A 25,323-nucleotide genomic window follows, 5' to 3' on the forward strand; every position below is an offset into this window, starting at 1 on the left:
GGTGACCTGCGCTGTCCTTGGCTGACCCACTGTGGGGAGCAGGCAGAGCTTGCCACTCAGGGGAGTGCTCGGCTCCAGGGCCAGTGGTGCCTGTCTTGCGGATTCCTTATCCCTTTTGCAAACTTGCACTTTTACATGATTTCAAAATTTGGGGAAAATTGTGAGATTAGTACGAAGAAGCACATTGTGTGTGTGTGTGTGTGTGTGTGTGTGTGTGTGTGTGTGTGTCTTTTAGGAATGAAAGATGGGCATAATGTATTATCAAGGGCGTACCTCAACACGACCCTCACCTATGAGGAAGCCATTTAGAGAGGGCTGGGGAGACAGATAGAGCAGTTGGTCAAATGCTGTCACACAAGCATGAAGACCTGTGTTGAGATCCCCGGCAGGGCAGTGTGCACTGTGATCCACTATTAGGGATGTAGAGACAGGAAGACCTCTGTGGCATCCTCAGCAGCCAGTTCAGCTCCAGGGTCATTGAGAGACTTTGTCTAAAAAACTAAGGCAGAGAGTTTCTGAGGAAGATACCCAATGTCAGCCTCTGGCCTCCACGCATGTGCGCAGGAACCAGCAGCAAACTAGCACCTGTTCACTGCTCCAAGCCTATGTGGGCCATGCTACCCTAGGAGTCCATCAGGTACCCTGGAATGCCTTTCTCCCCAAAGCAGCCATAATTCCGACTCTCATGATGACCACACCTGTGTCCCCCATAGCTTCCTTGTCTGCTCCCTGGCCATCTCTTTCTTTTTTTCTTCCTCTTATTTTTATTTTTAATTTGATTTGTTTTTACTCTGCATCTATTGAAAAGTCAGGGTAATAGTATTTCTAGTATAACAATAATACAAATGAGTTATTTTCTAAAGGCAAAAACAAATCACAGTAGCGCACACATTTCTCAGCACTATAAATATTTTGATTCGTGGCCTTCATCCAGTTTTCTTCCAACACTTATGAAAGTGTGAAAAATTATACTCCATGCCAGGATAAATAGCATTTTTTTTCCTACAGAAATCTGAGCATTTTAAGTCCTTTTAAGTATGTTATCTTTTCAGCTCCATTAATGAAAATAGAAGTGAGCATCTCTGGGAAATTTGCCTGGTCTGCTCAGGCCTGGAGCAGTCATCCTTGCTCCTGGTACTGCTTTGAGCCATCAGCTCCAGGGTAGTTAGTCTATCAGGGTCTTCCACCCTTCTCATACCCTTTCCTAGTGCTGCCATCACCACCACCACCCCCCTTTTTTTTTGTTTTTGTTTTTGTTTTTGTTTTTTGGAGACAGGGTTTCTCTGCGTAGCCTTGGCTGTCCTAGACTCACTTTGTAGACCAGGCTGACCTCAAATTCAAAGAGATCCGCCTGCCTCTGCCTCCCAGAGTACTGGGATTGCAGGCGTGTGCCACTGTGCCCGGCTGCTGCCACCCTTTAACACAGTTCTTCATGTTGTGGTGACCCCAACCATAAAGCTATTTTATTACTACTTCATAACTGCAGTTTTGCTACTGTTATCAATCATAATGTAAACACCTGGTGGTCTTAGGTGACCCTTGTGAAAAGGTCATTCAACATCTGCCCCCATGGGGCCATGCCCCACAGCTTGAGAACCACTGCCCTGGTGAGTTTGGATATCTTTGGGTTTTCTTTTTTTTTTTTTTTCTTTTTCTGTGAGTTCTGGGGAGCTGAACTCAGGTCTTTAGGTTTGCGTGGCGGACACCTCAGCAACTGAGCCATCTCATTTTACTTTAGTCCTTTCAGTGCTTTACTTAGTCCTTTTAGTGCTTTACTTAGTTTTTTCAACCATCAAAAGAAATAGGCACTCTCCTTTCAAATGGGAGACTAAGGCCTGGGGAGAATTGGTTTTTTGGTGGAAGACACTCACCTGAGTGGCTGGCACAGGATTCGAAGACACAAGCCTTCAGCCTCCAGAGCTCGGATCAGAAACGTATGAGACGATTCTATGATAGGCTAAGGCCATAGCTTGGATGTATGCAATCCTGACTTCAGATGTTACAGTCACACTCCATTTCAGTTTTTTTGATGATCACAGCAGAAACCTCCTGGCTTCCTTAGCCCTAGCATTTGAGGTACAGCCTTGGTGAGGCCTTCCAGTGGGTGGAGCCCAGGTGAGGGGTGACACAAGCTCTGTGGATGACATCAGCCTTAAAGCCTCTGCTTTACCTTCCTGGTGGTGGTAGTAGGGGGAGGGGGGAAGTCCAAGATGCTGCCTCCTAGAGAAGCCAGGATGCTGCTTCACACCTGGCTGGCCATGGCGTCACATCTTTCATTTCTTGCCCTTTTACTTTGAGAACCACTCACTCTACAATGTACAAAACTCAAGGATGTTTACAGATGGAAAGAGGTCTACCTGCTCTTCTCTGGCAATCTCCGGGGTGCATTTTAAAAAACTAATTAAGGAAGCATGGGGCTGCTTTTGAGCTGACTTAACTGACACAGGCTGCAAAGACTGGTGAGTTGCTCCCTGACTCCCCTAAACAGTAGCAGAGCTTTCTTCTCTGTCCCTGGACCTCAGCTCTATCCAGCTGTGTCACCCCACCCCCACCCCCAATCCAGGGTCACATGTCTGCCACCCGCTGCAGCTGGGAGGGAGAGAATAGGGCTTCGGGGGAATGTGACCTGAGCAGTCAGCTTAGGCGAAATGTGCACAATAAACTGCTCTCTGGACTGAATTGTTCTGTAAAGTGGCAGTCGCTTCCCAGGCAGTCGGCCTCCGGAGGGCCTGCCATTCTGCGTGTGCTAATCACCGTCGCTATGGCAAAGCCACCATTTCATTAGAGGAAGAGCCGTAACGCAATTAACACAGACTACTGTTCCTCTCCAGGTCCAGAGACGGCGGGTTCTGAGGTGTGACATACCCTGCCTGCCCCCCATCCTCCCTCAAGGAGGCAGCAGGCTAAACATGGCAGGAGGGGCCCCAGGTTCAGCACTGAGATAGGATGGAGGGATAGCAAATGACGGAATGAACGGGAAACGTGGTTGGGATGGAGGAGGCTTTCGGACAAAGCAGAACCAAACACAGCGAACCTCTGTTTGGAAGCACCGCGGAGTTCTCTTTCACTCTCTCATGAAGTCAGTATTTCTGCTAACCCGGGAGCCTGGTTGAGTGTAGCCGGGACCTATCAGACGTGTCTGGGATCCCCTTTCCCCAACCCCTCGGGACTGTTTTAACCCCCACCACAAACTCATTTGCAAAGCCAGGAAGATAGTATTTTCTCCTTAACCGGGTCATCCTAAGAACCATCCCCAGGGTGCCTGCCTGGCTAGAAAAAAAAAATGCTAATGAAACGATGAGTTGTGATGGTTATGAAATAAAGGTCTGAGGACAAGTTTTCTAAAGTTTCTGAGTTGTGGGCATCTCCCAGGAGGTGGCTGGAGCTTCCCGCTTCCCGCCTTTCTTTGGCTGCGTGGAGGAAAAAGACTCAGACAACAATCCAACTCTCAATTACTGGTATTTTACAAAGAGGAAGAAAAAGAAGCTACACTTATGCCCCCACCCCCATCTAAAGAATCCTTCTAGAAAGAGAGGGCAACAGAAAAGTCAGCCGACAAAATGACCATGCAACGCCCGCATCATCTCTAATTAGCTAATGTATTTCTTTCCACCCTCCTCTTGGGGGGAATTCTCAAGCAAGTCCCCTGCTGCTCCTGGAGACAGCAGAAAAGCAAATGACACCAAATTTTCCCTTCTTAATTAAAATGTTAAATAGGGTTAAGATGCCAAGCCTCCTCGGAGTGTCTGTTCCCCCTGGTGAACTCGGAGCCCTGCCGCGGTCAGTTCAATGGGAGTTCTTTGAATCCAAACGTTATTAAGTTCCCAAAAGTAATCAGCCCGGAGAGTTTAATGGAAACTTTCTCCTTTCTTTTAATAAGCATGTGGGGGGGGGGGGGAAAGCACCCAGGTTAGGTGCATTGCCCTTCTATAACCAAGTCACTATGGCAACAGGCAGCTGGTCTCTAGAAAGCCTGGTGACACAGGGAGGGGCCACCTGCAGGAGCCCAGCCCCCGGCCCCCCCCCCCCCCCGTGCAGTTCCCCAGGTCAGGCATAAATCTCTTCAATGGGATTAGATTGTTTAAGGGGCTATGAGCTGTGGGAAAACTTTTGTCTGCTATATTCATTGCCTCTGCTGTGAGTCTCAACATTTCCACTCGGGGCACAATGGGGTTAAAAGTAAGAGCAAATGTTTTGATGGGTTTATTTTGAATTATGAATGCATGGAGCTGCATAATCGCCTGTCACCATGGCCCTGCCCCTGGCTGGGCCCTCTGAGGACTAGAGGGTGGCTGGTGGAGAGAGAGAACAGTGGGAATCAACACTGAGGAGTGACTTCAGCACAGAGGATGAATTACATGGGCTGAAGGGGACGGACATTCTGTATCCTAGAGACAGGTTGTGAGCTCACAGTTCTGCTATGGGGGGTGGGGTGGGGTGGGGGTGCGCACAGTGGCAGGAGCAGGCCTTTCTCCTGACTGCGTTGTTCCTTACAGAGGTGATTGCTGCCCAGCAGATTGTTATGTTTCTGTCTTGTGGTCTGCACGCTCTGAGAGGCTTGATACGATGCTGTGTTTAGGCTGCTGCCAAGGATTCACCCCTGTCATAAGACGGTCCTTGTTCCCTCCCCTCCCCCACTTATATGTTCAGGTCTCAAGTCCAGCACCTCAGAACCTTTCTGCAGTTGTAGTCGGGGGTCTATAAAAGGAGATGACCATGTTTAAGTAAAGCCTCTTGCTGAGGCCTATCCAATGTGACTGGTATCTTTTTAGAAGAAGAAATTGAGGCATATGATGATGCCAAGAATGTGTGTGTGTGTGTGTGTGTGTGTGTGTGTGTTACAAACACTATGCAAGAATTCTTCAAGAAGGGCTAGGCCCTAAGCCAAGGAGAGAGACCCCAGGAGAAATGGGTCCTGCTTAGGCTTCCACCGGGGCCTTCCAGCCTCTGGAATAGGAGACCATATCCATCAGCTGCTTGACTCCCGTGGCCTCTGGCACTTGCCCTGGCAGCCCTAGAATGAGTTGCTCCCACACCGCTGTCTTCCAGCCCTCCAGTGTCCAGAGAAGGCCAGGAAGGCTCTGAGACTCAGGCCAGCGTCTCCTCTCTACAAGGTTACAATTCCCAAACCGAGGTTCCTGCCACCAGAACAAGGTTGGAGTGAGCATCTCTCAGCCCATGCCACGGGGCCAACCCTGTCCATGCTGCCACCGAATTCAGACCCCTCCTCCAGGTTTAAGGGAACCCGTTCACTTTATTGTTTAAATCTTCTGTGTTAAGTGTGAGCAAAAGGACACAATGGTCCTTAGCATCCTAGGAGCTCCCAGTGGGGATTCCAGACTCTGTCCACTCTGGAACCCCTGCCCTGCACCAATTAGCAAGAGAAACAAATCCTTAAAAAGCAAAGTTTGTGGTGAGCAGTGAGGCACAGTCCGACTTTTACCCCCAAAAGATTTATTTATTATTTTGTATAGAGTGTTCTTCCTGCATGTACACCTGCACACCAAAGGAGAGCATCATATCATGTTATGTGAGCCACCATGTGGTTGCTGGGAATCGAACTCAGTACCTCTGGAAGAGCAGCCAGTGCTCTTAACCCTTGAACCATCTCACCAGCCCCTGGTCCGATTTGTTGCTGTTGTTGTTGCTGCTGCTTGTTTGTTTGATTTTCGAGACAGGTTTTCACTGTGTAGCCTTGGCTATCCTGGACTCACTTTGTAGATCAGGCTGTCCTCGAACTCACAGAGATCCGCCTGCCTCTGCCTCCCAAGTGCTGGGATTATAGGCAGTGCAGACAGACAGAGGGGAAGGCCAGGCTGCCGGATGACTGTCTTCACACACGGACTCACATGTGCTCTGGGCATCTCTATGAGATGAACATGCTTTATCTGCCTGCCCAGTTGAAATCTTTACTCAAGAATCATTTTCTTTCTCTTTTAAATTTTATTTTATTTTTTATTTTTGAGATGGGACCTCGAGGTACACTAGGTTGAGCTCGAACCCCCCGTGTGGTCAAGCATAGCCTTGAGCATGCATGCATGTACCCACAGAGGCCAGAAAAGGGCATCCGATCCCTTAGGACTGGAGGTATGGTGATTGTGAGTCCCCTAATATGAATGCTGGGAGCCAAACTCTGGCCCTCTGGAAGGGCAGCAAGTGCTCTTAGCTGCTGAGCCGTCTCTTCAGCCTCCACATTTTCCAAATTTTTAATATCAGAAAATATTCTTGCTTTAGCCAGGGGAATAAAAAACAATAACTTAAAAAGGACTTGAATAACCAAGCTTGCATATGCTTCAAAATCTAGTTCAGCTTGAGTTTCAGATGGCAGTGAAGGAGCATGGAGTCACTTGCAGGTCTAGCCTTTCCCGTTTCTTATCTTCAGCATTTATCAGGTCCCTGCCGTGTGCTGTGATGGCCAGGAACTCTCTGATTGGGTGGAGGACTTAAGAACAGAGATGTTGCCTCGCATAGCCCCTCTTGCCAGAAGTCATTCCTAACATGCAAATGTGAAACTGGAGCAGGCGAACACAGAATATACCAGAAGAGTGCCAAGACGCATCCACAACAAGGAAGACCAAACGCAAAGGAGCACCAGTGGCGAACTCGCTCTGAAGTCACAGCCATCAGAAAATTCAGGATTCCATGTCTGCTTCCCGCCGTAACCTGTACGCCACGCACACGAACTGGAGACCGTAACAGTTAGCACAGTAGCCAGCAACACGCGTTACAAAAAGATTGAGTGTCGAGGCTGTTGCTGCAGCCACAGAAGCCATAACCTCTGATTTCCTCATCCACGTACAAGACAAATGTAATGGCGTAGGTGTTAAGTCGGCCTTAGGGTTGCCCTCAGATCTGAACTGAGTCTATGACATAAGCAGGACGAGTAGAGAAGGCTTCCAAGCTGCCCTTGGTGTCCTGGGGGTCTTATCCATGCTTTCCCAAGTGATTGTTTCAGAGAGCCATGTGTATAGATGGATGAAATACAGTCTATGATTTTTATCAAAGTTGGTGGCATTGGCTGTTGCTGTGGGGGCTTGTTTTAGGGACTTGGAGTTTGGTAAAATTGGGATATCGCAAATGTGTGCTTATTTATATGTGTTATATTATAACATCAGTCTCCCCATGTTTTTATAACTCCACATCCTTCTTTAAGGAAGTCACATGCCCCCCCCCCAGAAGACGGCAGATGTGCCTTCCCCCCCTCCCTCCCAAGCTGACAGGAGAATGCGCTTACCACTGATTATGGTTCAGGCAGCGGTGTCTCCCCACCCACTACATGATCTCAGGACCTGTACCGTTCTGAGGCTGAGTCTGCTGGGCCGCCACTGTTCCTTAAGAGGTGTACCCAGGGCTAAGAATATAGCTCCATGGTAAAGTGTTTGCCTCCCACACATAGAACCCTAGGTTCAACTTTTAGTATGTCCCACCAGCACACATACGCACGACACACAGAATGTGACAAGCCAGGGCGTCCATCTCTAACATCTGTGCCTTGGCTGCCGATCGGCTTGTGGGAGCACACTTCCTGCTCACCTTTTTTTGCTCTGAACCTTTTGCTAAGCCTGCCTTGCCTGGAGGAGAATGCACACAGGTGAATCTTTTCAGGAGCTCTGTAAGGCGGGTGGCGCCATCTTCTCTTGCTTAGGTGGATCTGGTAGAATCAAACCTTTCTTTCTTCCTTGTGCATCTCAGCGGCCACTCTCTCGGGGGTGGGGATGGGGGGATGGGGGGGCAGGGCTCCACATACTCCACTCTCCAGAGGGTAAACACATCCTCACTGGGTGAGAGATGTCATGGTGGCCGGAGATGAGTCTCTCAACAAATGTGGAGAAATAGGGCAGGATCAGATCTGGCCAGGAGTGAAAAGAACTTAAGTAGCCAGGGTTTGTGTGCGGATTTATTTCCTTCTCCTAGAATTGTCTAGGAATAGGCAGTCTGCGATGAAACGGCAGCTTCCTGATAGTCTTTTTTCCCTTCTGCCAGTTTTAACTTGGACCTCAAAGTACAGAATAGTTGCTCAATCTCTACTCATCACATTCACCTCTTATTCAGTAGAAAGCAAGAGAAAAGGAAAACGCCCTTATAGCCTACTGGAAGGAAGTATGTTGGCAAGCCATATATACCTTCTTGCAAAGGCACCAAAAGATGTAGCTTCTGTGTGGAGTAAGTGTGCCCAGCTGAAAATAAAGCAAAAAACAAAAACAAACAAACAAACAAAACCCAACCAAACTCAAACCAAACCAAACCAAACCAAAACCAAAAACAACAAAAAAAGCAAAAACCAAAAACAGAAGAGTTATTTGGTAGGGGTGGAGGGGGGTGAGGTAGGGGGTTGGGAGAGGAGGGTGGGTCAGGGGTGGTAGGTGCGGGTGGGCATGGTGGTATTCATGGTGTTCCTGGGGATTGAGCCCAGGAGGACCCGGTTGATGTTAGTCACGTTTTTGTTTTGTTTTGTTTTACTCTGAGCCGTAACTGAAGCTCTGAAAGTTCCATTTATAAAAGAGGCAGCAATAGGTAGTCTGAAGACCTAATTTGAAGGAAAGAACTATTTTGAGACTTATCTGATAGAGACACACAGGGAGACTTTAATTAAAATACCAGCCACACTAGAGTTCACTTATCATTAAATAGAAATCGGAAGACAATAGCAGTCACGCTGGGCAGTGGTGAGCCTCTGTAGTCTCAGCTACTTAGGAAGTTGAGGAAGAAGGGTCATCCGAGGCTAGGAACTGGGGGCTAGCCTGGGCAACATAGGGTCATCCGAGGCTAGGAACTGGGGGCTAGCCTGGGCAACATAGCAAGCCCCATTTCAAAAACACAGAAACAGAAAAAAAGTGCTGTTGCAACTTGGGATATAGCTCAGTGGTGCCTCCTGGCCCTTCCAAAATGTCCTCACCCAGACAAACGACCAGAACTCTTTCACAGATCTTCCTAAGGGAAGAGCAGGGGAAAACAGACCCAGGAGCAGGCTGCTTCCAGGTACTGGGGACAATACCTGCCCTGCCCCAACACACACCCTGGGCTGCTGAGGTCCCATGAGAATTTACATTACTTGATTAATTTGATGAATTGATACAGCAGTGGGGCCGCACCAGAGCCCAGTTCCCTTAGGTGAGCAGACAGCAGGGCTGTGCGAGAGCCCAGTTCCCTTAGGTGAACAGGCAGCAGGGCTGCACCAGAGCTGGTTCCCTTAAGAGGCCCTGTCTCCTAGTTGGTGTCTGGTGTCACAAACAAAAGCAAAGCTGCTGTTATCCACGGCCCCTCCCAAGCTGATCATCATCCGAGCTGCCAACAGCCCACTACACACTTCTGAATTGGACAGAGAAAATTGTGAAGGTTTTTATTTTTTAAAAAACCAATTTGCAAAAATAAATAAAAATAAATAAATAAATAAATAAATGGATTAAAAAAAAAAGAATTCTAAAGACTTGCTAATTTTAGCCCGGCAAAGGACTTTCAAATCCCTAGCTTCAAAAATCACTGGAAGTCCAGCTGGCTTAGGACCTGAGCTTTTAGCCTCTTTCCTGTCAGGCCTGGCTGACGGTGCGGACAATGCTGGGCTCTCTAGTGCTGTTACATTATTATGGACAGCCAGGACTCAGGACAGAATGGTCACACTCACCCAGTGCCCTCAGGTGTACTTGAAACGACACATGTGAGGCTGGTGTGCTCTGCGCTTTTTTATTCTCAAGAAGACTGAGGTTCAGGGAAGAGGGAGGATTTGAACCGGTGGGGCTGCGTGCGAGGGATCTGTCTTTGCTTCCTTGTCACAGAATCCAGGAACTTAGATGTCTGTTGAAAACAATGCCAGACAGTCCCTAGGAGGCTTTGGCTTCCTTTACTTCTAGTCCCTGGTGATCAGAGAGCAAGGTGTCTGTCACCCAGCACCATGCCTAGGCAGCATTGGCTGCCTGGTGGCTGCCCACAGCACTAAATGGGACATGGATGTGACAGTCAATTAAGGCAAGAAGAGTCAGGTAACTTCCGCCAGGGTTGAGAGTCCTCTGCAATGGTGCCAGATGTCCCCTCCTCTCAGACCCTGCAACAGTGCTTTCCTAGTGGGGCTGAGTCTCTCTGGATACTTACACACACACACACACACACACACACACACACACACGCACACACGCACGCACACACGCACACATGCACCTACACAAACAGGCATGCATGCCATCCAGCCTTTGATAGCAGGACTGTTCCCATGCTGGGAGCCCCATTGTCACATCCTCTTCTTCCTCTGGGCAATGACAAGATAAGCAAGAGCTGACAGAGATAGCAGCACTTAGCGCTAATATATCTGGGATATGAGGGCTCTGTGTCCAACGCAGGAGGAGGGGTCCTCTCCCACCTCCTGGGGTACCTTGTCCTGCCTGGCAGCCGGGCTTGACCCTTCTATAAGCTATAAGGCAAGTTGCTATGTCTCTTCAGCATAAAAAACCCATGTACTAAAAATAATAGTACCTAGGCTGGGGAGAACTCAGTCAGTAAAAGTGCTTGCCATCCAGGCATGAGAACCCGTGTGTGTGGTCCCTAAAGGCCAAATAAAAAGCAGGCATGGTGGTGAATATTGTAATCTCAGGTCTGGGGAGGTGGAGACAGGTGGATCTCTGGGTGTTAGTGGATAGATAACCCCTAGGCCAGTGAGAAACCCTTGTGTTAAAAAACATGGCGTATGGCATGCAAGGAAGTGAGCCTCTGTTGATTCCCATCAGTGTGCACACACATTCATGCACACCTACACACACACACACACACACACACATACACACACACGCATGAATAAATAAATAAATAAATAAATAAATAAATAAATAAATAAAGCAATAATGATAGTACCCACCAGAAAGGATTGGGTTACTATATATAACAGGTTGAGCATGATACTTACCTTATAAATGTACTTATTTAATGGCCACGAAGGGTACCCTGAGTACCAGCAAGAAACCAGGTCTGTGATGATCAACTGAGGATGTGTTGACCATGAAGAGGACAGATTCTCTGGAAATCAAGGTACCTTTAAGGATCAGAGGTGATGATTTACGAGAGAGAGAGAGAGAGAGAGAGAGAGAGAGAGAGAGAGAGAGAGAGAGAGAGAATAAGAATATATCAGAGTATGGGGCCTGCTCAAGCTTCTGTGGCTTTGCTTATCCATCCACCAGTGCACTCACTCACTCGCTCACTCACTCACTCACTCGCTCACTCACTCACTCACTCGCTCGCTCACTCACTCACTCACTCACTCGCTCGCTCACTCACTCACTTGTTCACTTACTCATTCAAAGGTATTTATTCAAGTGCATATTAAGAACCAGACATTGCTGAGTCCTAGGGGTCCTGACAGAGATGAGCATGGTGCTTCTAACTTAAATGATGGATTAGCACTGGGAAGGGCCAGCATAGCTAAGTTTATAGATAGACTGTACACAGCAGATGTGCAAACAAGGTCATTTCTAATAGCGTGTCGGCTATTGATTGTGACATAGAAAACTTTGTGTCCTAACACAAAGTGGCTTCAAACAACAGCCATCATCTATTTGCTTCTGATTCTTCATTTGGGGCAGGGACTACTTGGAGCCACCTGTCTTTGCCCCATGTGGCATCATCTGGAAAGGTCAACTACCAAGAGTCCTGGCTCCCTTAGCTGGCAAGCTTCTGGTAGCTGCCAGCCAGGGGTTCAGCAGAGGCAGTTGCCAGGGACTTGTTCTCCTCCTTGCGGCTGCTCCACACGGCTAGGGAAGTCTTCTCCTGAGGAGGGCTGATGCTGATAATCATCCTGAGAGAGAAGCATCAGGGCTTGGGATGCACAAAGGGATGCCAGCAGGGGGAGGGGCGCAATCTGATGGCCTTTGTAAACCCTCTCTCACCTGGCTGCCCACTCTAAGTTCTCTCTGCCCTCGATTCTTCATTCACAAATCGAGAACTGCCCTGGCTGCCTCTGAGCTCTTGGTCTACCTGGTCGGCTGTTTCTGCACTTGTGTCCGTCCCCCCCCCACCCCCCCACCCCCACTGTCATTTGGCAGCCAGAGAGCTGTGACAAGAGGCAGGAGAAGACTTCCTGGAATGTTTCTCAAGAAAAGGCATGAAACCCATTAGTGCAGGAGTGGTCCATCGCTGCCCCGGGGCTGTGCTGTGAGCCTCATTGTCAAGTACATCCTGCTGGCGAAGGGAATAGACGAGGAAGGCAGATTAAGTAAACCCTCTTTTGAGAAAGAAGAAAGAGCATCAGTCATCAAGGAATCCAACAGGGCTCAGTTGTTCTAGTCGGGGCAAGTCTGGCACCTAAGCCAAATTCCAGTGAGCCAGTGGACCTGAGGCTCAGTGGCGTGGGGGGAGGGGCATCAAGACAGAAATCTTCTCTGGAATTTAATTAGATCGAGATGGGCAATACGCTCAAGGAGGGAGCTGAGTATTTAAATTATACCAGCTAGTTTCCCTCAGGTATATCTGCTCAAGGAGCCACAAAACCCACCAAGATATGTGATAAGGAGGCTCCTTGTGTCATTTTTAAACTAGTTCCAACGAGCTAGGCTGCTCCCTGTCCTGAGCTGCTGGCGATTAGCTGTCATCCAGCCTGCACAGGAGACAAGCAGGTGGGTAAGAAAGACATCACCTCCTTAGCATTTGCAGGCACAGGCAGGCAAGGTGCCTATCATCAGCGCACATCTCCTAGGCAGGCGCAGGCTCCGGCATGAAGCAGTGACTCCGATGGGTTTTTTCATTTAAAATGACATTTTTTTGGAAAGGTTAGAATCTAATCCTCTCTCAGGATAGAATTATTTCAGTTACCACTGATCCTTCAGATAAGGAAGACAGGGCTTCATTTCTTTCTTGCTACTGGGGTATCTAATTTTATAAAAAGCCTTCAACAGTGTCGTAATTTATTGTAGCAACAGGAATGGCTACGTGTAGGGGCTTGCCTACTTTCTATTAATTTTCTAGATGAATCTCTTCCCGTGCCTCAAGAAGTTTGTGCATGCCTTTCTCTGTGGGGTTCATTAAGAGTGTTTGAAGTCATGATTGTAAGATCATTATGATGTTTTTGGAAGATAGCGGGTTTCAAAGGCTTGGATTTAAGAAGCACATCATCTTAATTCCTGGCCCTGGCGGCCTTTTCAGAGCTGTGATCTGGGCGTGCGGTAATTGATATCATTTTCCTAATAGTTTCACCCTCACGCCCATTCTTCGTGCACTTCCTATCCCTCTTCTGAAACGTACATGGAATAGGAAGTTTAAAATAAGAGCCTAGCGTCTTCCAAGGAATGCAGAGTCGATTCTGTACACACAGCACAAAAATGGAGTTAGTGTAGATACACCCCTTGGGGGTGGGGCAACTGAGCCAGGTGATCTTTGTAATAGCTCACCATTCCTTTGTTTATGAGATGTCCATGGTGTGTGTGTGTGTGTGTGTGTGTGTTCCTGCATGTGTGTACATGAGTGTGTGTGCAGAGGCCAGAGGAACATGTCAGGTGTCCCACAGTGCCAATCGTGTGTGTGTGTGTGTGTGTGTGTGTGTGTGTGTGTATGTCTTCCTGCATGTGTGTGTCTCTTCCTGCATGTGTGTACATGTGTGTGCAGAGGCCAGCGGAACATGTCAGGTGTCCCACTGTGTCAATCTTCACTTTACTCCCTTGAGATAAGGTTGCTCACTGAACCTGGAGCTCGGCTAGTGGCCAGCATGCTCAGGTGACCCTCCTGTCTCTCCTACCTTCCTTTACATCATTGGGCTTTCAGGTATGCATGGCCACACCCAGCTTTTAAAAAAATGTGTATATTTTTCTTTCTTTGCATATATATATATATATATATGTGTGTGTGTGTGTGTGTGTGTGTGTGTGTGTGTGTGTGTGTGCATGTTGAGATGTCATATAATTACACTTTGCCCTTCCCCTTCCTCTTTCCATACCCTCCCGTCTACTCCTCCCCTATATTTCTCCCCACTCTCTCTCAAGTTCTTGGCCTCTTTCTTCACTGATTGTTATTTCATGCATATGTGTATATGCGTATCCATGCGTATTCCTAAACGTAACAACCTCAGTCCATGTAGTGTTACTCATATATGCGCTTTCAGGGCTGGCCTTTTTGCACTGGACGGTATTGGTGTGCTCTTCCTTGGGGAAGACCGCCTCTCCTGTTCCCAGCTTTCCTCGGTTGCCTGTAGTTCTTTACGTAGGGTTCAGGCCTTGTGGGTTTGTCCCCGCCCACTTTGTTGTCCCCCCCCCTCCCCCCCGCTCATGTTTGAGCAGTTGGAGAGACTTTATGAGTGTGAGGCTCCTGACGACGTTACTAGGCTTCACAGCAACCTCACAGCAAATTCCATGATTTTTTGGCTCTTACAGTCTTTCTGCTTTCTCTCTTCTGCAACGTTTCCTGAGCCTTGGGTCTGGTCTGGGGGTGTTTTGCAGACCTATCCCTTAGGACTGGGGCTCCACATTTAGAGAGCGGTTGGCTATGGCCGAGATATGTGTACCACTAGGCGACCCTTAGTGTTATTGTGCAATGACCCAGCTTTTTTTTTTATTTTTTTATGTGAGTACTAGGGATTTAAACTTGGGTCTTCATACTTGTGCAGTGAGCACTCTTGCCCTCACAAATGAAGCCATCTCCCCAGCTCCTGATCACTTAGATCGTTAACTTAAACAACAACTTCTTGCGTTTACACTGGCGCAGTTGCAGAGGGAAGGTTAGTGTGGTCATCAGTTGAAAATCAGTAGATGATTAGTGAAAATGCCTGGCAGTGTCCCCAGCCTCGGAGCAGGGGACAGAGGGGAAGAAGGAAGAGGAAGGTCAGGCTGGCGGCTTTCTGATCAGAAGGAGGGAAGGGAGGCAGACTGGAGTGGGGGCAATTTTGGGAACAAATAAATTATTCTCACAGATTCCTAAGCTTGGCTTTGGTTTCAAAGGGAGTGTTTACATTTGCATTGTAATCCGGGCCTTCTCTCGAGTTGTGTCTTGAGAGGGGATGTCTAAAAAATCTCTATTTTGCAGAGAAGTTGGGACTCAGAAAACAGCAGAGGGCTGACAGGCTCCCCTAGGCTCCTGAAGAAAGCTCACAGATTAGGGGAAGGCGGCTATCCCTAGATGTTTGAGGGCCAACCCTGCCTGCCCCGGGCTGGCTGCTGAGGAGAAGCCAAGGTGGTGTGCGTGCTGCAAGCCAGGGGGGCTTCCTCTGCCTCATTGACCCGACGCATTGATGGCATTGATCGGTTCTCTGTTCCTGTGCTACAGGAACAGCCAGTTGGGCTGTTTCAGACCTACCTAGGTTCCTGCTTTTTTCTTTTAATGATTCTCCTTCCTCGGTCTTCGAAGTTTGAGGATTCTAGGCAAATGCCACTCAATTGTATTTTTAATTTTTTTCTTATTTATTTTGTGTGCGTACTGGCTCTTGTCTGGTAGTCAGAGGACAGTTTGAAGGAGTCAGTCAGTTCTCTCCTTCCACCATGTGCGGCCCTGGGATCAATCTCAGGTCACTAAGCTTGAGAGCAGCAAACCTGCTGAGCCTCTCAGTGGCTCAAGCTCATTCCCTCCCCTTTCTCCTTTCTTTCTTTCTCTCTTTCTTTCTTTTTTCTTTGTTTTTGTTGTTGTTGAGACAAAGTCCTAGAACTCACTCCGTAGACCAAGCTGATCTCCAACTCAGAGATCCGCCCACCTCTGCCTCCCAAGTGCTGGGATTAAAGGTGTGCGCCATCACCACCACACGGCTTGGGGTCATCCTTTTATACATTTGTTTACAGACTGTATACAGCACATTTGTAGCCGTCCATGTCCTACTGAGCCCTTAAAGTGGGAGAGAGGGTGGCAGTGTGGGGAACACATTATGACAGACAAGGCTTGCAACGAAGCGAAGCAACAGTTTTGACACAGCACATAGACAAAGCAAAGACATGCAGAGAAAGTTCCCTCCTGCTACTGACCCAGGCCTTTTCTTTTAGCTGAAAGTGGGGGTGATGGTAGAGATGTAGCATTGAATTTGGCCTTCATCCTTAACTGCTGTGTGCCCTTCCTGGTCCAGGGGGTCTGGAGGCCGCTGAGTCCACTCATCTTAACCCAGTCGAGCACAGCGCTGCTCTTTGTGAAGGGCCCCATGCACAGAGCCATGGTTGGCAGGACTATGTCCACAGTTAGGGCTCTGGATGCAATGAAATAGTCTGGGATGTCACCCATACATTTGGTTGCTTTGTGCACTCCCAGTGGTGAAGGGGCACAGGTTCTGCTATAATCATAAACAAGGTAGAAAGAATATTTCACATGAGGGAAGTAAAACGCAACAGTGTCGTCCACTCTCAGAATACGCAGGAGTGCTGGGATTAAAGGCGTTACTATGCTTATTCTTGCTTTTTAAAAATGAAATATTAATATTAATTAAATATTTTAACTCAATTTTTTTTGTTGTTTGTTTTTCGAGACAGAGTTTCTCTGTGTAGCCTTGGCTGTCCTGGACTAGCTTTGTAGACCAGGCTGGCCACGTCCTCACAGCGATCTGCCTGCCTTTGCCTTCTGAGTGCTGGGATTAAAGGTGTGCGTCACCATGCCCGGCCTTAGCTCAAAACTTAAAGGCAATAAAACGCAAAAGAAACCATTTTGAATAGCGCCAGTAAACAACACTAGAAAATGGCATGCACTCTTTATAAATGCAAAGGCTTGACTTGTTACGTAACTGTGCGTCCCCAGATTCATGGGCTGCAACCCTGATCCCCACAGGGAGGGAGATGAGACCTCCTAACCAGAGGCAGAGGGACTGGGTCCTTGTGACTGCAGGAGTGGGTCCCCCGTAAAAGACAGGCCCAGCCTCTCTTGTCTGCCTCACTTTCACTGCTGTTCTAGGTTTGGCTTCTGAAAAGTCAGACAGGACAGGAGCTGTTCCCTTATCATTCACTCTGTAGCCTTCAATTGTGTGCCACCAATACCAGCCTGCTCCAGATAAGAGACCCACAGGCAGCACTGAGGGAAGGGGCGGAGGGCTGGGAATGCTGTCTTCGAGGGAGACCTCAAGTGGCTGTGGTTCCCTGCCCCAGACAGGGCCTGCCAATCAATACCCCTTCGTGGATGGGGACGGAGCTCTGTGAGGATGGTAGCATTGTTGGGGAGGGAGAGAGCATTTCTGAGACTGTAGGTTGTTGGTACTCCTGTAAAAACTCCCTCACCCACACTCATGTGAGCATTTATTGGATTGAATCACATTTATTGGATTAAAAAACAAAAAACAAAACCCCGAAAGACAAAAGGCAACCACCGCCACCACATGCAAAGAAGACTTGAAAGTAGAAGGGAGCCTGGGGACTTGGGCAGGGGATTGGAACATCAGGAGTATGATCTAAATATGTTACACGCATGTATAAAGTGTCATAACAAAGCCCATTATTATGTATAATTAATAGATGTTAATAAAGCCCTGGAATGGAGGAGAGAAAAGGGTCTTCACTTCTCCAGCACGCTGGACTGCAGAGAGCAGTGCAGAGCCTCTCTGCAAGGCCTCTGGAAGAGCCAAAAGCCTCTTTAGTTTTGGAAACCACAGAAGAAGCAGGGAGAAGCCCAGTCCATCTGCAGGTGGCCCCTCCCACCCCTCCCAGACCCCTCTGGGAAGCAGGAATGCTTGGCCCACTCAAGCCTGCTTCCATTTCTACATGAACTGTTTCCTTTTACCCAGAAGGAACCAGGGAGGCTCATGAGAAGCCTTGCCCTTCTCAGAATTTAGCAAACACCAGTTAAGAGGTTTAATAGGTGAGATGTCAGGGCTACATCACTGTGAGAAGGGAAGGTTGAACCAGTGCAAAGTGGCTTGCTCCTATTGGTAAGACTATATATGTGTGTGCGTGTGCGTGTGCGTGTGTGTGTGTGTGTGTGTGTGTGTGTGTGTGTGAGTGTGTGTGTGGTATACCCCTATTGTCCCAGCACTTGGATGGCTGAGCTAGAAGGATCTAAAGTTTGACAGCAGCCTGAACTACAGAGTGAGACCCTGTCATACGGAAACAAAGGAAAAAACAAATGAGTCCATTGGCTTTTCATCATCCCGGCATTGAGTGAATATTGGTGGATTGCTCAGTGGTCTTCCAGTAGAGTGCCCGTGGCAGCAATGGTGGCTCTCTAAAGTCCTGTTTGGTGCATATATACAGTGTAGTGCATCTGCCACCAACAGGCTGTCAGCCCATATTTGGAGAAAGGTACCCTTAAAGAAGCACAGTCGCAGGGTGCCTGCACCTGCAGAGCTCAGATTTGCCGTTCACAGTTCTCCCAGAACAAAGCGGCCCTCAGTGCTGTGGGTTGTCGTGCCATTGTTAATCAGAACATAAGGGCCGGCCTCCCCTTCTTTAGACAAGCCGGACCATGTTGGAGCTGTAAACACAGGTCCATAAATCAGCTGCCCTATCGTGGCATGGTTCTTGAAAGCCTTTAAGGCTCGTATGAATTCCCCTGGTTAATGAACAACGAGGTAGAGAGCCTCTGCTCGGCTCAGTGGAGGCCAAGTTAGAAGCAGAAGATGGATATGTGGAAATCAGCTGCCCAGGAAAACTGAAGCCATCCGACTTCAAAGGCCTCCTGCCTCCTCTATACAATGCTTTGCTGGCTGAATAATTTGTATGAGAAAACAGATGGGCCATGAACCCAGATGTGTGAGCCTATTTTGCCCACGTCCTAAGCAAGAGGAATGTTGCTCTGAAAAACTGTCTGCACATCTTCTGCTTGAAGTGCTGTGTGGCTCCTGTGGCATAATGGGATGGTTTTCTAAAAGTCTAGAGGTCCTGGTACCCTCAGTATGGCTTTCTGTGTCTCCCCAGTATGTTCAGAGCACCCCTCCTCAGCAGCCCGTGATGGGTAAAATCTTACAAGCTTGCTTTTTTTCCTTTCCTTTTCTTTTTTTTAAATGGAAGAAAGAATTTATTTTGGGCTGGGGGTGGGGGTGGGGTAGGAGTGGGGTGGCACACACCTTTAATCCCAGTCGTTAGGAAGCAGAGGCAGGAGGATTCCTGTGAGTTGGAGGCCAGCTTAGTCTACAGAGAGTTCTAGGGTAGCCAGAGCTACACAGAGACACCCTGTCTTGAAAAACAAAAGACACAAACAATTAACAACAAAAGAGTTGATTTTGGCTTAATGTTCTAAGGGGTTAGAGCCCATCATGGCGCAGAAGCAGAGCAACAGGCTTCAGGTGTGCTGGCAGAAACAGAGAGCTGAGAGCTTGTAAGCACAGAGAGAGAACAGAAAGTGGGTGAGACCATCAGCACTCAAAGCCCACCCCCAGTGACGTACTTCCTATTGCAAGGTTCTGCAGACTCCCCCAAGCAGCACCAACCCGACAGGTTTTTCTTAACAGATGGACTGAACCCAGTTCTTGTCTGTGGCCAGAGACCCTGTAAGGATTTCTCTATGTGATGAGATGCCCTCAAGTCTCTGAAATGGAATACAAGAGGAATACTCAGATACTAAGGAAAAGCAAGCCCGATGGAAATGGCTCGGTCAGTAAGGTGCTTGTCACACAACCATGAGGACCCGAGTTTGAGCTCTGCCACGCACATAAAAGCCGAGGATGGCAGCATTTTGCTTGGAATCTCTGTGCTGGGGAGGTGGACACAAGACAGCCCCTGCAGCTCACTGGTCAGCCAAACAAATTGGTGTGTTTTGCGTTCAAAAACTAAGGTGGAGAGAGCTGATGGCAACCTGTTCTGGCCTCTACACAGAGGTGCACATACATAGAAACACATACAAGCAAGTACCCAGCCTCTCTCTCTCTCTCTCAGCACACATGTCCAGGTTGATGAGATTTTCAGGTTTGCACACGTACTGCATTTGTCACTATGAGTGAGAATCCCCTGACATGAGGTGTAAGTAAGGCTCCCACACACAAAAGAAACACATCTTTAGCCTCTGCTTGCAGGAAACTGTGTGGCCCAGGAGCCCTAATGGCACAAGAGCTCCCTGGGTCCATTTTGAACCCAGGAAAGGTCTGAAGTCTAAAATGAGAGGCAGAGATACAGGTGGCATGGGAGAGGTCGGCTCTGCCTCGGTCTTCCCACATCTTCCCATCACTAAAGCATTATGTCCCTCCTCATTTCTATACAGAGAGTGTGCTCCTTGGGTCTGTGTTGCAGGCTCCCAGCCAACACAGCCTTAGTGTGTTTGGGTATCAGTCATGATTCTGTTGACCAGCAAATTCTAACAGTGAAAGTAGCTGCTGCCTCTGCAGAGCATCTCATGGATCCTCAGAGCAAAGCTGAAACTACAGCCCTTTCTCTTTTAGTCCATGAGGGAAACCTTTCTTGAAGCTGTAAAGGATCCTGCTTAGGTGTGATGGTTATGCCCTTGTAGTCCTAGCACTCTGGAAACAGAGGCATGAAAGATGAGGAGTTTGAGGCCAACTTGACTATATAGTGAGACCTTATCACGAGGAGGAGAAGGAAGAGGAGGAAGAGGAGGAGGAGGAGGAAAGGAGAAAGAAAGTGTAGGCTTTGGCCTTTTAAATACCTTACTTTTGGGGGGGGGTTCTTTAATGCCTCTACCTCCATTACAACACACCTACCCTAGACAGGAGAGTAGGAAGGTCAGTAGGGACAATGCAGGTGGACCTTTTTAGACTCAGTTCCTCAGGGTGATTCTACTCTTCGGCCATTAGGATTTCAACAGCAAACACTGCAGCAGGAACAAGCAACAGTAGGAGCAACAGCAGTGACCGAAAGCAGCCTATTCAAAGAGCCCCCCCCCCAGCCTGAGTGTTTCTCTCTGGTTTTGGGGCTCCTATTTATATCCTCTCAGAGTCTGTACCAGGATGTTTTCCAACTGGCGAAGACCATGTCCTTGCACGAGGCAGTTCCCTGCTGACAAAGGTCACACACCCTCACATGAAGCAGTTTCACATCCCATACTTGGGATCAAAATAAAAACATGTTTACATCCGCTACAAGAAAGAAAGAAAGAAAGAAAGAAAGAAAGAAAGAAAGAAAGAAAGAAAAATGGGGGATGGTGAATCCAGTTTGGTTTACAAGGGGTATTGCTTAGCTAGGGGATCTTGGACCTTGGGAGTAATGAATGGGTATTGATTCAGCAAATCTTGAGACCCTCTGCATAAGTACAGTGTGAAAGTTCACAGCTCCTGGTGGATTCTCACTGGGCTCTAGACCTGTCCAAAGGTTAATGCTATTACCTTAGCTGGACCCCACCTACGTAGAGCCCGTTTTTCATGCCTCCTGCCACACCTCAGGCAGTGTGGCTTTCTTTCTTCCACGATAACAAATACTTGTGTTTCTACTAGCTTTCCAATTCTCCTTCCCTTCCCTGCTTTCCATAACCTGTACCCTAGACTTTTCTACTGCAGCCTCCTTTATGTGCCATGCAGAACCATATCTGCCCCTTCCATCTGGTACTTGTGTACTGACTTCCAACTCCCTTAAAGTCAGACTTTCCTATTGAGCTGCTTCTGTGGACCCACAGCCTGTGCCATCTCTGTTTGCATCTACTTTTAATTGTAGACTCCTTGATACTGCATTATTTATGCTATGTAATTGCTCTCCCGAGTATGTGCTACCTCGTACAAATTGGATTGATTATGCGGACAAAACTATTTCTTTGGTCAACAGATAATTAGATAATGTCTTATTTAGGTTGTACTCAGCCTGATGAAAGATTTGGGACCAGGCACATACACACAGGAAACACTGAATGAATGAATGAATGAATGAGTGGATGAGTGAATGAATGAATGAGTTCAGGTCCAACCATGGCACTCAGCACAGTGCCTGAGAGCTTCTGAAAAGAGAAATACCCAGATAGAATTTCCCTGATCAGGGGCCAAAGGAGACTATACTGCCATGGGGGTGAGGAAGGAGGTGGCTCAGTAAATCCCAAGTGACAATTCCTTCCACATCCAGCAATGAATTTCTGCTGACTGCACCATCCACGGCAGCTCCTGGCTTTGGAAGTTCTCACGCATCTCCTTAGCTCTTCCTTTACCATAGACAACCCAGCAGAAGGCAGGACCAAAGTCCACACTCTCCACTGAGCTTGCTACCTGCAATGGAGAAAGAGCACAGAAGCGCGCGCGCGCACGCACACACGCACGCACGCGCGCACGCGCGCACCAGCTCCCTCTCCCTACCGTGCTTCCTCGTATTCTTGTCCCTGGGGGACCAGCAACTAAACTAATGTCCCCACCAGGCAGGATTCCTTCCTGAAAATGCTGGGCTTTGGAAACAGCCATCAGAACATCGCCCCTGTCAGTAGTGGGTAGAGTCCTCGCACCCTCAGGTGGGCCCAGGAACTGTGCCCGACCTCCAAGGCTCTGCCCAGAGAGCTGTTTTGAAAGCTCTGAGCTGTTTGTCTTGGCAGGTCTGTGGGCACCTGAGCTCTGCCAGGGAAGCTGAGGCTGAGAGAGAGAGGCCAGGCAGGCTCCATGCGGTTTCCTGAGCCTGCATCTTATTTGGGGATGGGCTGTGCTGTGCTGTGCCCCCTACTCTGCAGGCCGAAGCTCCAGCTGGGTGAGCCACATCCTGAAGACTTCCAGCTTGGCACGGTTGCCCAGCACTCTCTTTTCCTCTCTGTGTGCCCAGGAAGGCCCCAAAGACTGAGTTATTCTTTCCCACCTCCTGCTCTCGCATGCCAGGAACAACAAGCGAGGGAAACGGCGTGGATGCTGAACCTCCCTCCCGGCAGCTGGAGCGGAGTCCGCATACGCTCTGAGAGCATCCTGTGGTGTGGCCTGTGTAACTTACTCCTTAGGAATCTCGAGGCTTCTGGACTGCTGGAGACGAAATTGCCCACAGAGGTTCTGAGCAAAATAATGTATTTGAATTTTAGTGCAGCACATTTGGGCGGGGTTGTCAACTGTATTTTCCAGGCACTCATTATAAAAATGGGACAGTTTTCAAGAACGTTGGGATCCCATTCTTTTGTTTTGAGAAAACATACACACTACACATTTGTCTTACTTAGGGCTTCTAGTGCTGTAGAGAGAAACATTTAATTGGGGCTGGCGTACAGGCCCGGAGGTTTAGTCTGTTGTTGTCATGCCAGGGAGCACAGTGGCACACAGGCCGACATGCCAGGGAGCACAGTGGCACACAGGCCGACATGCCAGGGAGCACGGTGGCACACAGGCTGACACGGTGCTGGAGAAAGAGCCAGGGTTCTATATTCACACTGACAGGCAGCAGGAAGAGAAAGTGACACTGGGTCTGGCTTAAGCTACAGAAGCCTCAAAGCCCACACCGAAGTGACACATTTTCTCCAACAAGGCCACACCTCCTAATAGTGCCACTCCATATTATCTTGAATACCCTCCAATTCAAAATCCCCGCCTTTCTGTTTAATCCCTATTAGCTGGTTACTTGCTCTGTCTCTTGACCTAGGGCTACCTTTATTTACTCCTGTTTACAGAAAGCTTTTGGGATTAAAGGTGTGTGCTAGGGCTGAGCCACATCACAACCACATGTTAATAATAAACAGAAAGTTCTTGGATTAAAAGCGTGTGCTAAGGCTAAGCCGCTCCACAGCTAGAGACGGGATTTTACAGTTCACAGTCTTGGGGTTCACAATGGGATCAAATATCTTGCAACAAGCCCCAGCTATTTTAACATGAAAAAAAAACCCAGTGGTGTCTCGTGAATTCATAAGGTTGTATAACCATCACCTTATAGAATATCCCTATGGCTCCTGAAAGAAGTGCAGAGCAGGGTAACCAGTTAGTAGCTATCCCTAGTCCACTGGCTAACCAGTTAGCTATCCCTTGTCCTCCTCTTTAAAACCTCTTGGTAACCACCAATGGGCATTTTGTTTTTCCCTCCCGCTCCCGGATAACTTATATAAATAGCATTAGGTGATCCATGGCTTTCTGTGGTGGCTTCTTTCCCAGGCATAGTATTTTCAAGGTTTAGTGATGCTGTCATGGGTGGCAATATGCCATTTCTTTTTCATTGTTGCTATTTGTTTTTATTTTCATAGTCTCATTATGTAGCCTTGGCTGTCCTGGAATTCGCTATATGGACAAAGCTGGCCTCAAACTCAAGGAGACCATTCACCTGCCTCTGCCTCTGGAGGGGTAAGTTCCTCTTTATTGCTAAATGGTTGCCTCACCTTTGAATTTTCTCTCCTTACACTTCCATGCCATCCCTGTTGTGGACTGCCTCAGTCGGGTATAGGTCTTTGGGAATGGGGGTTCTCGAAGCATCGGTGGGCAAGAGATAGGTGAGTGACACTCAGATTCAAACTCAGACTCACCTATCTCTTGCCCACCAACGCTTCGAGAACTCCTAACCCGAAGGACCTACACCCGACTGAGACGGTCTGCGACACATCCCCACTTTTGCTCTGCTTCAGGACTTTCTAAAGTCTTGACCATCTGAAATTGATTCCTTCCAACCACATCCCCTCCAATCTGTCCCCAAACCCATAAACCATATCTGAGAGCCACGTGTGTACCGGGGTCCTGAACAAGCTGGTTAAACCGGTCACTTTCACACTGGAAAGATAGCTCAGTCACTGAAGTGCTTGCTGTGCAAGCGTGAGAACCTGAGTCCAGGTCTGCAGAATGAGGTAAAAGGCTATGAGTGGTACATACGCCTGTAACACACACACACACACACACACACACACACACACACACACACACATACACACATACATACACACACATACACACATATACACACATACACATACACGTACACACACATACACACATACACACATATATACACATACACACATACACATACACACATACACACACATACACACATACACATATACACACGTACACACACGTACACACATACACACACATATACACATATACACACATACACACACATACACACATACACATACACACACATACACATACACACATACACACATACACACGTACACACACGTACACACATACACACACATACACACATACACATATACACATACACACATACACACACATACACACATACACACATATACACACATACACACATACACACACACACACATGACAGTTCTGCATCCTGGTGACAGCACTGCTAGTGCATTTAATATTAGGCAGGTGTGGTGGCACCTCGGAGAAGGATCTGGGGCTCAAAGCCTACCTGGGCTACAGAGCACAACCCTGTTTTTAAAAATATTTTTAATATATTGAACACCGAAGCTCAGCCTACACTGCCTCGAGTGTCTGGAGAACACCTCTATTAGCCTTTAGCTTTGGCAAAATCCTCTTGCACAGGGCCAACTTTAAAGTTTAAGATATTGAATTTCTGACCCCAAACTGAAAATGAAAACCAGAATGGTTTTATGTATATATATATTTTGTTTGATTATAAAGTCAAAACGTTGGAGGTTGAACCATCATTA

General features: G+C 48.0%; 1 long non-coding RNA gene across 1 annotated transcript in view; it reads left to right on the forward strand.

The window, feature by feature from the left end:
• Positions 1-12,462: 12,462 nt before the first annotated feature.
• The window catches only part of LOC311581733, a 34,275-nt gene continuing 21,414 nt past the window's right edge, over positions 12,463-25,323 (forward strand). The window contains exon 1 of the long non-coding RNA XR_014773870.1: positions 12,463-12,593. This is a non-coding gene — a long non-coding RNA (uncharacterized lncRNA). The remainder of the gene's footprint in view (positions 12,594-25,323) is intronic.

This window comes from Acomys minous (assembly GCF_964271855.1).
Source record: "Acomys minous genome assembly, chromosome: 2".
Lineage (NCBI taxonomy): Eukaryota > Metazoa > Chordata > Mammalia > Rodentia > Muridae > Acomys > Acomys minous.